A 12,606-nucleotide genomic window follows, 5' to 3' on the forward strand; every position below is an offset into this window, starting at 1 on the left:
TAGTGCCCATTTGGAAATAGAAGAGGATTGGACCCTGCAGGTGGCCTCAACTGGAGTGAGTCCTGAACCCTAAGAGTGGTTCATGAGGTCCTGAGAGCCTTAGGAAGGTCCTGAACAACGTATCTCCGATACATTTGGACATCCAGGCCTCTGGAGGACAGGGACTAACCACCCAAATCAATCCCCCAAGGCACAACCAAGGGGGGCAAGACAATGTTTCGACCTAAAAATCCTTGCTGCAAGACTAGCCAACTTCGGTGGGATGTTGCTGGATCCAGCTTGCTGCCTTCCCGTGTTAGATGAATCTGAGCTCTAAAAAAGAAACTAAAAGCCTAATTTATATGTTGGCATAAAAGGTACCTTTCCCACCAACATAATAGTCTGCCCACCCCATTTAAATGTGGGAGGATCTTTGGTGAATTTCGGTGGAGACTATTCCATCTCCACTGTGGTTACACCCCTCTGGCGGAGTAAAGAGGGGTGAGAATTTGACCTGTACGTCTGCCCAACTAATTTAGATGGGCATAGAAGCATTTCAGTTTTTACTGCCCACCACTGCCAGGAAAAATCGTGGTGGTAAGGGGCAGTGAAAACTGCAAGATTCCTACCTCTCCATTGAAGATAACTCCCATGGCGAGAGGGGCATTTTAATTTTATTTTCAAAAACAAAACTTGCTTTGGGGTTTTGTTTCTGAAAATAAACAAATATTGTAACTTTGCAATATGGCTCCATCATGCTTAATGGAGTTGTACGGCAAAGTTGCAATACATTCACAGGAATCACCTTGACAGTGGTTCTTGTCAATGTTTGAAATGTCTGCTGGTCTTGTGAACCTTTCAAATTTTGATCAATAGGACCTCCACTAGGGTGACTGAGTAATTTACTCTATTGTCCTGGCGGCAGCTGACCTGGCCTCCAATTTTTAAACTGTGTCTTAAGTCTGAAGGTAGAAATCTTGACTGAATGAAAACGCCAAATGTATATGCCCAACAAGAGTACTTACCTGGGAGTTAAAGTTACCTTTTCCTACTCAGAGATTTTCTAGTCAAAACCAACAGCTTCAGTTGGACCTCGCTTCCTCAACAACTTTAAAGAGACTTTTACGGATGCAGCCAGCTACCTTGCCATGCAGGAGAATTTTTACTTTCATTTACGCGACTCAGCCAGAAGGTAAATGACCTGAACTAATCCAGTTGGTGTATCCGGGCTTCATCGAGGTTAGCCTCAATTAAGCCTTGTTAACGGTCCATCATAAACAGTGTCTAGTGATAGGTACTATATTTTTCTTGGAGTTTTTTTGCCTTAAATCTTTAAAAATGTATCTGGTGCCCTTTATTGGACTTGTGTTCTTTTGGTATCATTTTGCTTACTAAATGTTACTCTAATTTTATACACTCGGATGGCATTTCTATTGGAGTTTATTGACTTTTTAACTGTTTAGGTATTTCAAAATGTTTACACATTTCTCTATGTGCCACTGCTACCAGAGGTTGAACTTGGGTTTAAATTATTGAACACTTTGCCTGGACTTAAGAGGTTAGTGACTTTCTTATTTGTAGTGGACTATCACCCACCTCACTTATTAATTCAGTTTCTTACAGTGCATACCGCTGGTTTAATGATTTTATTTGCATAAAGGTAATTCCTCATATATACTGAGACCACATTTGGTACATTGGTGCCCAGCCCTCAAGTAATGCATGCACAGCAACATATTGGTAATTATTGGAAATTTTATAACATATTTACTGATGTCTTAATCCTTAAACTAGAAGATTGGAGAAAGCTGTTTGCACCCATCCATTTACTTACTCATTCATCCTTTCATGCACTCATAAATCCACTCTTGTTTTGTTATGTTGTTATGTTATGTTCTATTAATTTGCATAGCGCACTAATCACCCAGGAGGGTATTCACGCGCTTGCGTAGGTGTGTAGGTTTGTGGTCCACAAGGTGCTTATACAAAGAACGAGGTCGTCAGCTTCTTATGGAACTCAAGAAGTGAGGAGGCGGCTCTGATGTGTTGAGGCAGGTCGTTCCATGTCTAGAGTGAAATGTAGGAGAATGAGCGGCCTTCGGTTTTGCTTTTGCGGATTTTGAGAATGTGTGAGAGTGAGGCATAATGCATAGGTGTCTCATGGGTTGGTGAAAGTGTATGCGACTGTTCAGGTATTCTGGTCCAGCATTGTGTAGGGTTTTGTACGTGTGAATGATAAGTCGGAATAGGCTGTGCTTGTGAATGTGGAGTCAGTGAAGCTTCCTGAGTTTTGGTGTGGTGTGATGTGGGTGCGGCATGGGAGGTCAAGTATGAGTCTTGCAGCAGTGTTTGGATGGTCTGGAGTCTGTATAGGTGTTGTTTGGAGATTCTGGCGTAGAGAGTGTTGCCATAGTCCAGGCTACTGGTGATGAGTGCTTGCATTAACGGTCCGCCTGCTCTTATGAGGCAACCATTTGAAGATTTTTCTCAGCTTGTGTAGGATGTCGAAGCAGGAGGTGCACACTGCATTGACTTGAGCTGTCATTGTGAACTTGTCGTCTAGGAGGATCCCTAGATTCCTTGTATGATCTGTGGGTGTTGGTCCTAGCTCCAGAGGCGACCAGGTGGAGTCCCATGGGAAGGTCTTTCTTGTTGCTGAAGACCATAACTTCTGTCTTGTCTGAGTAGAGCTGCAGGCGGTTGGTTTGCATCTAGTCTGCTACCATGGTCATGCAGTTGGTGAAGTTGGTTCTGGTTGTTTTGCCCATCAAGGAGAGGCAGAGTTGAGTGTCATGGGTGTAGGAGATGATGGTGATGTCTTGTGATTGAATGATGTTGGTGAGCGGTGTCATCTATATGTTAAAAAGGGTGGGGCTGAAGGATGATACCTGTGGGACTCTACATATCAGTTACTTTGTCTCTGATATGAAGGGTAACAGTCTGATTCTTTGGGTTCTTCCCATGAGGAAGGAACAGATCCATTTGAGAGTGGATCCTTGTATGCCAATCTCATGGAGTCCTCTAATAAGGGGGTTATGATGGACAGTGTTAAAGGTCACAGAGAGGTCGAGCAGGATGTGGGCTGCTGTTTCATCGGTGGCCACGATGCATGCTGTTCCGGTGCTGTGGTTCTTTCTGAATCCTGATTCAGTATTGTCCAGAAGATGGTGAAGTTCGAAGTGGGTTGTGTGCTACTTGTTGATGGCCTTCTCAATCTCTTTGGCTTGATAGGGAGCTGGGTCGGAAGTTGCTCAGTTCATTTGGGTCAGATATGGGCTTCTTGAGGAGGACGTTGATTTCTGCAAGTTTTCATTCCTCCAAGAAAGTGGCAGACATGATGGAGGTGTGGATGATGTGGGTCAGGGTGGTGCTGATTGGTAATGTTCCCAGGTTATAGATGTGGTGGGGGCATGGCACTTTGGGTCACCAGAGAGGATAGTTTGCATGATTTCAGTTGTATTATTTCTGGGACAGTTGTTCATTCGGTTAGGTGGCTGTCATGGTTGGTCAAGGGTAGGTCAGAAATGAGTTCTCTGGGGTTAGGTTGGTGTGCAAAGTTGCTCCAGATGTTTGTAATTTTGCTTTAGAAGAAGTTGGTTGGGTTGTTGCAGACTTGCTGGGAGGCAGCGAAATTGGTGACAGTCGCTGAGGACGAGGTGAAATCCTTAACGATTGAGAAGATCTCCTTGCAGCTGTTGGAGCTTCCTTCGATGTGTGTAGGGATCCTATTGTCTTGTGAGGTGGCGATTTTAATTTGCGTATTTGTCCCCAGCCATCTAACAAGGTCTGTGGGCTATCTGCGATTGATAATGGAGACATTACTCATTTTTTACATACTGAATATGGGGACCTGTTAAATGAACTACTTTTTAAGTATAACCTGCCCTTCTGTAATGAGTTTACTAATCCTCCAACTGAAGTAAAGTGCACTTTTATTGGTAGGGGTTTACACAGCGTTATTGATTTTCTGCTGTTTCCCGTACGTTATTCCTAGCTGGTTTCAGACTTTTCCATCCATGATTCTGCAATCAGTGATCACTTTCCACAGAGTGTTATTTTGAATATTAATCTACCTTCCCAACGGAGGGATACTCAATGTCTGCCTACTTTGGCGAACCTTGAGACTTCTCGGCATAATGGGTATACCTTAAGGTGGTCTTTGGTGAACCCCAGCACCTTTTTAGAACAGTTACTTACCAAACAGAAGATGGCTTTCGATACTTGTTTAGACAAGAATGCAGATGCTGACAGAATTATTATGGCCTTCGAACAAATGTAAAAAATTATTATTGAAGTTCTTACTGCAAATTAGAATAAAGCTGGATCTGAAAATCGCGGTTGATTTGATACTGCTTGCTCGAAGGCCCTGAGAAGCCTAAAGCTAGCGCTAGGCAAACAGCCTAGGTCTAACCAGGAAGTGCAGGAGTGTAGGCTCGCCTATAGACTTGCATTTAAACATAGTAAAAAGACCATGAAGGAGGAGACTTAGAAGCAGCTACTCGAGGCCAGCTTGTCAACAGACAACACATCTTTCAGGCGTATTATTAATTTTCCCTTTTTTAATTCAGTTAATAGTCCCCAAATGGAGATTACCATTACAGAATCTGAATGGCTTAATCATTTTACTACTTTGTATTCAAAACAGAAAGTTACTGCTATTCTCTTTACTTGTTCCATCTCTACGGTTACTTTTTCTCATTCTTCCTCTGAACCTGAACAGACCCACCATATTGTTTTCCTTTGACAAGGTAGACATAGCTCTAAAAGAGAGTAGAGGTGGTAAGGCACCGGGCCCAGATGGGATTCCTATTAACTTATTTAAATCTAATATCGACCTTTTGGGCCCCCTTTTAACTCTACTTTTTAGAGCCTGTAGTAGCAAAGGTTTTTTACATACCTGGTCCAAGTCTCTGATAGTCCCCTTATTTAAGAAAGGCTATCGCAACAGCCCAGGACACTATAGACCAATTTCCCTGTTGGACTTATTAATCAAAGTGATGGGACGCATTCTACTAGGCAGACTGCAGGACTGGGCAGAGTCCAACAGTGTTATCTCCGATCTGCAGTTTGGGTTCTGCCCAGGTCTGGGGACTACTGAACAAGCTATCAATTTAAATTTACGTATTGGAAAATATGTACTTATTAAAGAAGGGAGTTTGTTTTTAGCATTTGTAGACTTAACTTCAACATTTGATTTTGTGGTTCTTGAGAAACTATGGCTGGTGATGGTCAGTACAGGAGTAGATCACTCTATTGTAAATTTCGTTAGAGATTTGTATGCACGGGGTCGGGTAGAGTGCGTTATGGCCTACAAGGCGAAAGTAGACAATCATTTCCGATAGAACGAGGCGTAGGCCAATGTTGCGTACTAGACCCATTCTTGTTCAATCTTAATAGTGTAGTGGACACCCTTGCAATGAAGTGCACTGATCTAGCCCAAATAGGACAACGCCCAATCCCTGCATTGTTATATGCCGATGACGTAGTACTAATGGCCCGTATCCCACTAGGTTTACAGTGAGTACTAGATTAATTTGTCCAGTTCATGTACGGTCTGGATTTAAAAATAAATATTAGTAAAACTTTCATTATGACGCTCGGGAACAGGTCTTCATATTGTAGAGACATTTTTATAGTGGGCTCAAAGATACTTTTTACACCAACATTTTCCTATCTAGGTATTTTATTCAGTGACGATGGGAGCTGGTCTAATGCAATTAAATCAAGGAGGCTCCAATTTGTTAAAAGTAACACAGCTCTGCTGGACTTTGCCAGGAAATTGAGCATAAAGCATCCGAGGTACACCAGTGCATCAGCTGGTACATTCAATACATGGCAAAAGCACCACCCATGCCACAACGTACAGAAGGAAGCACAACAGGATAGGTCCACCTCCAAACACACTACAAGTAGTGAAGCTGCAAAGGGCACTCCATTCTTTTATCAAATTGGGGAGGAGATTCATTGAGGTGTTAGTCACAAAACACTAGATAGGGCCAGGGTCGGATTGGGATCACAATTCGGCCCGGGCACTGACGAAAAAAGTGGCCCACATTCAAGAGGCGTGGCACATATTTAAGGGGCGTGGCCCACATTCAAGGGGCGTGCCCTTTCATGAAACACCATTTGCACAGACAAGGAATGAAAGTGGGAGGATACTGTTCTTGTACACAACACAGGGCCAAGGTGACAATGGCCTACATGCTGAGCAACTAAAAAAAAATAGCAAGGACCCTTTTTGTCACAAAATTATTCCAGCCCTCCAGCACAGGAGCACCTGAAAAGCAGCAAAGCCCCTGCTTTTACTAACCTACTCAGCCCTCCCCAGACCTTCAGCTCAGGAGCACATGAACAGAGGTAAGGCCCCTGCAATTAGTAAATTAATCAACCCTCCAGGCCTTGGGAAAATGTCCTGGCAGGGGAGCACAAAACACAGCTTTCTGGGTCATCCAAGGTAGCCAGGTAGCCAGGGGGAGGCTGAGGTGAAGCTGGTGCATGGGAAGTGCCTTCCCAGTGTGTTCTGGCAGTTTGAGTATTTACCATTTACTGTAGTATTACCCTTGTACCTGTGTATGGTACCCTTTTGTAACCTGCACAAGTCACTTTTCTCTTGTAACACACTGTTTGCTACCTCTCCCTTTTGTTTGCTTTAGATACTTGCACAAGTGCCACTATTGCCTACGTAACGTTTGTTCTTGTGCTGGAGTGTCTGCCATAAATTGCAGTATTATACCTCTACTTGTATTTTGTACGCTTTTGTAACCTGCACACATATCTCTTTTTCCTCCTGTAATGTATTGTTTGCTCCTCTTGTATTTTGGTTGCTCACTATTGTCACTTTTGATTCATGTAACTTAACGTTTGCTTTTGTAATTTGTCCACTTATAATTTTCTCCTCATGTATTATTGCTGTTCCTAGTGTGAAGCGCTCTGACACCTTCGGGTAAAGTCCGCGCTATATAAAATCGCATAAATAAATAAATAAAACAAAAAAATTCCAAACATCACCAGGCCCCCACAGCAAGACTCATTCTTCCTCGCCCACTATGCCCTGAATGTGAAGGGCTGTGGGCGAGGTGTTAAGACTAACACCGTTTCTGGGCTGCATGGGCGCCAGGGGGCCGAGGTGCAAATGGCTCAAAGGCCTGAGAAACACCTGACCCCCAGGGAGGCCGATTATTGCAAACAATCACCCCTCCCCATCCCAGCCCCAGCTTGATTGCTTGGCAGGCTAGGGGTGAAGGAGAGCCCACAGCTGACAATCGCTGTCTGGCCGCACAGCGAGGCTGCTTTCATTTTCTCAGTCTCTGTCTCCGTGCACTCTGTGGGCCGGCTTTTTTTCTCCCCTTTCCTAGTCCACTCTCTGTGGACTGGGACAGGGGAGAAAAAAACGGCCCACAGAGGGCACTGAGGCACCGGCCCTTCGGCCCATTCCCGAATGCCCGCCTTGCCAATCCGCCCCTGGATAGGACAGCCACATTTCACAATGTTCTTATAATTGTGGACACACATCATATACTCAATTAATCACCCTTTTAATAACAAGAGCCAGGCGAGCTTTCAGAATTAGCATAACTTGCTCCTTTGTGCGTAAATATCCACTTCAGGACAGGAGTAAAATACACTCACTGCAAAGGCAGATGGAAAAGTGTGGCTCAATGGTTAGAGCGGCAGACCTTGATGCAGAGCTCTGGCCTGGGACCAGGGTTTGATTCCCACCTCAGCGGGTCTCGGGCTCAGAATTTCCTTGGACCTGCTATTCTCGCCTCAGTGCCTATTCTATTCATAGGTCCCACGCTGCAACTCTGGGCAATAGCTTGCTTAATCTCCACAACGGCCCCAACAGTGCTGGGATGCCTGGTTTCACCATGGGGGTGCCCAGGAGTGGACACTTCACAGGGAAAAACCAGGAAGGGTTCCTACAGCGGTATGAGTACAGCGCCTAGATGCCCTGGTGGTGAGTTGTGTGCTATATAAGTACCAAGTTGTTGTTGTTGTTGTTATTGTTAAAACATTTTCCAATTCAATAGCAGAAAGGCATACAACAGAGAATGTGTAGGAAAACTGTGGACTGTCATTTTACTGCATGTTCATCACATGTTTCCCAGCACTTCCTCCAGATTGCTACCTCATGCTTCAACACACATAACAACCAAACCGTGATTCAAGCCAAGAGGAGAATGCTGATGCGCTGTCCCTTATCGACAAATATATCTGCAGTAGGAATGTAAAACCATGAATAGTTGGAGCATATCACTTACACATACTTCCACAGTAAGGTTGTTTCACCACTATCCTAGTTTGCACTGATTGGAACCTGTGACTCCTTACATAGAGGTCCCGTTGCAGGAGCTTTAACCCGCAGAGCTTATTTATTCAAGCTAGGCTGGTCTGCTATAGGTCTGGGTAATTTCATTCTCTGGCCCTGCAGGCGTTAGACTCTCCAGTCCATTTGGTACAGGATTTAGCAATTCTCCTTTATCCTGGTACGGACTCGAACCCAGAGAGCTTGCAGATGGCTGTCAAAACTTTCATTGAAAACTCAGGTTCTGATTCCATGATGGAAGATTGAGAGTGGATTATTATTAGTGGCAAATATATATCAACCACAGGCAATAAGGTCACTAACACAGTCTAGGGCTCAAAATAGGTCTCAGAAAATTATTCCTATGCTCAACCCTTGGTAGCTTGGCTGCGAGCAGGCAGGCTTAACTTCAGAGACAGGTATGTAAAGCATTTAAGAACACCATTCAGTAAATAATTACAAATCTAACACCACTTTACTAACATAGGATATATTTTTATCTTTCAAATGACACCAAAACATAAGAAAATCTAATGTAGGGAACCAGAGATATGAATTTTTGAAGATTTAGCACTACATAGCACATAGAAACCTGTAGCGTCTATTGGGACAACTGATCGTGCTAGACTGGGACAAAGTCAAAGTTTCAGGCTGACCTTGATGAAGCCCTGTGTGGCTTCCCCTCACAATAGGCCTCAGTCAAAGTTTTTACCGTCTGACTAAGAAACTTTTCTGGAGCTTTTTCTCCCAGGGTCCCTCGAAGCTCTCCACCAATCTGGATTTGGTGAGGTTTTGTCGGCTTGCCTTGCGATGAACTCCTGGTCAAACCTATGGAAGTCAAACCTCCGGAGCCTTCTAGCGGGATGAACCAGAGATCCAGGCTGACTCATGGTTGAAGGTGGACGGCTTGACTCTTGCGGTTGGGCCGTTTAACTCTTCTTCTACCTTTGGACTTTTACAGAGCTTTTTCTCGCGGGCCCCTTAATGCTCTTCACCAGGCCGAATTCGGTGAGGGTTCCCCAGCTTGGGTTTTTGACCAGTTCCAAGTCAAACTATTGAAGTCGGACCTCCTTAGCTTTTCAGTGGGACAAACCTGGAGGGTAAACCGGCTTGCGGTTCAGGGTCACTGACTTGTCTGGCAGGTCAAGTTGGTCTACCTATGAAGTTTTTTTTCCAAAGGTGCGTCAAACTTCTTCAAACTTCTGGAACTTCTTTCTGAAGTTCCTTTGAGAGTTCCAAAGTATACAAAACTCACTCAAAGGGGCTGGAAGCTCCAAGATTATCCTTGAAAGTTTGATACTTCAATTGCCACAATCCACTTGGAAAAAACCCTCACATATCCACTAGTAGCACTCCAGGCAGGGGATTCTTGGTGGTGATGGCCCAGGTGACCTCTGTTAACCTGTAGTTTGCAATGAGTCCACTGTTTAGCCCTTTTCAAGAAGGTTTGATCCATAGGGCTGTAGTTCCAAATTATGCGGCAGGCACAGTCAATCAGAGGGCAGGGCCTTGTTGTTGCAAATCAAACTTCCAGCAAGGGCCCTTCTTTTTCTGTGGTTTCAAATAGCAGATCTGAGAGGCTCTGCCTCTCTCAGATAATTATTCAGTGTTCTCTGGGGTCATACAGGAGGGCACTCCTGTCCAATGAGGTGCAGGGCATCACCCCAGAGCGTGACAATTTCCTCCAAAGTGTGGCACAATGGTCTCCCAGAAAGCACTATTTCTCCGAAATGTAATATGGCTGATGTCTCAGCAGAGAGACAAGAACTGACTAAACCAACCTCTAGGATAGCTCATCTCCATAGTCTCCCTCCTCCCGGCATTCTGCACATTCTTTCCTTAAGCCAGCCATCTGACTGGGTTCATAGGAGATTGGTGTAACTGGACCTGGCTTCTTCTGCCGGCCCCTCCTACCTTTCAAGATCATGGTTTACGACGCCTCCCCTTTGCTCTGGCAGTCCTGTGCAGCAAAAGCCTCTCCTCCCAGCATGGCTCCTCAACCCAGGTGCCACTTATCACTTCATCAAAGCAGCCCGGCTTATCCACCTAACTTCGCCAATTAGAGCAGACCACAAGAATGCCGAATTTTGGCTTACAGACAAGGAAGTCTTATAACTTCTTTAAGGTACATTTTAGGATAAATCCCACAATATCAGATTGTGGGATTTATCAATACCATTCTCCTAAGTCCTTGAATTATATTTTTTCTGAAATCTCTGGCGTTAGTTATTAATTAATAACTGAATGCCATGTTAACCTGTGTGGCTGGGAGTCTACAACGGGGAAAATGGACTGGGCAATCTCTCCAACACCAAGGCTTATAAAACATATTTTATATGGACCCTTTTTCCATCTACAGGACCCACCACCCCTGGACAACCTGGGGGAGACCCTGTTGGTACCTAATATTTCAAACAATTGTAGTTTATTCGTTTTAAGTAACCCAAACAACAAAGTCGAGTTTGGGCACAATTTACATTTTAAAAGCAGTCCTGCAACACAGGGCTGCTTTTAAACTGACATCAGGCCTCAGCAGTCCACACATGCACAAGCAGAAAGGGCTGCTGGCCTCCAAACTGCCACGCCCTATTATATACTAGGGGGCATATTCACAAGTCCTTTGTGCAGCCAGTGCATCACTTTTTTTTAACGCACCAGTGGTGTAGTGTGGTGCTCCATATTTACAAGGATGCGTAATGTCGCCCTGAGTGGCTTTTCATGCCCTTGTAAATACGGCCCCTTTTCACGCAGCACTTTGCGTAAAAGGTGCGTTCCATGGGTGTTGCTTTGGGTGTCCCCACGCAACAACAAAGGATTCTACTGTATTCCCATATTTAAAATGTTTCATAAACCTGGGAATGCGTCAGAATCCTATGGAGACGCTATGAGGAGAAATACTTTTATTTCGCTTCATTTATTACTCTTTCTATGCATGCAGCATTCTGCAGCACACATAGAAAAATGAAAATACCTCTCATGATTGTTTTAGTGCAGGAAGGTGTCCGTTCCTGCACAAAAACAGTCATCCCAGCAACACAGGGTGCCTGCATTAGCGCATGGCATCCAATTGTGTACCAGCGCACCGGGGAGCTCAGGGATATCTCATATTGTTGTAAATATGGCACATCCCTTTGCTTCGAAAGTAACACAGAGCAGCGCAGCAAAGTGGGTTGCGGGACCGCACTGCATTACTTTCTGCTAAATATGGCCCCGTGGACCTAATGGTAGTTTTAATCCACCTGTCCTATTATGTTCTAACAACAAGGGGTGGTGATGGACAGAGTTTCTGAATTAAGCAGAATACTCTCACCCAGTCAAGAGATCAGGGCTAGATCCAACACCGTTTTTTAGCTCACTGCACCATCCCAGCTCAGAACCTGGCTATATGCAAATTAGTCAGTTCCTGTCCCAGTGCATGATGGGAACAGGGCAAACCAAACTACCAAGCCAATTCTTACACTGGGAAGGAAACAAGCTTCCGGGGACCGGTTTCTGGCATTTCAGCCGTCGTCGGCCCGGCTTGCTTGAATCCTGATTGTGCAATGAGCAAGGGACTCACATCTGAGTATACCCTTCCACGCTTAGGGTGGACAAAATATTTAACAACAAGGGGTGGTGATGGACAGAGTTTCTGAATTAAGCAGAATACTCTCACCCAGTCAAGAGATCAGGGCTAGATCCAAAACCGTTTTTTAGCTCACTGCACCATCCCAGCTCAGAACCTGGCTATATGCAAATTAGTCTGTTCCTGTCCCAGTGCATGATGGGAACAGGGCAAACCAAACTACCTAGCCAATTCTTACACTGGGAAGGAAACAAGCTTCCGGGGACCGGTTTCTGGCATTTCAGCCGTCGTCGGCCCAGCTTGCTTGAATCCTGATGGTGCAATGAGCAAGGGACTCACATCTGAGTATACCCTTCCACGCTTAGGGTGGGCAAAATATTTAACAACAAGGGGTGGTGATGGACAGAGTTTCTTTTTTAGCTCACTGCACCATCCCAGCTCAGAACCTGGCTATATGCAAAATAGTCTGTTCCTGTCCCAGTGCACTCTGTTCATCACCACCCCCTTTTCTGAATCGTTTTTGGCCACTATAGGTGTGGCAGGGTATACTCAGACATGAGTCCCTTGCTCACTGCACCATCAGGATTCAAGCAAGCCGGGCCGACGACGGCTGAAATGCCAGAAACTGGTCCCCGGAAGCTTGTCTCATTTCCAGTGAAGAATTGGCTTGGTAGTCTGGTCTGCCCTGTTCCCATGAATCACTGGGCCAGGGACAGACTAATGTTCATGTAGCCAGGTTCTGAGCTGGGATGGTGCA

This window comes from Lissotriton vulgaris, chromosome 3_1 (assembly GCF_964263255.1).
Source record: "Lissotriton vulgaris chromosome 3_1, aLisVul1.2, whole genome shotgun sequence".
In the NCBI taxonomy this organism is placed as follows: domain Eukaryota; kingdom Metazoa; phylum Chordata; class Amphibia; order Caudata; family Salamandridae; genus Lissotriton; species Lissotriton vulgaris.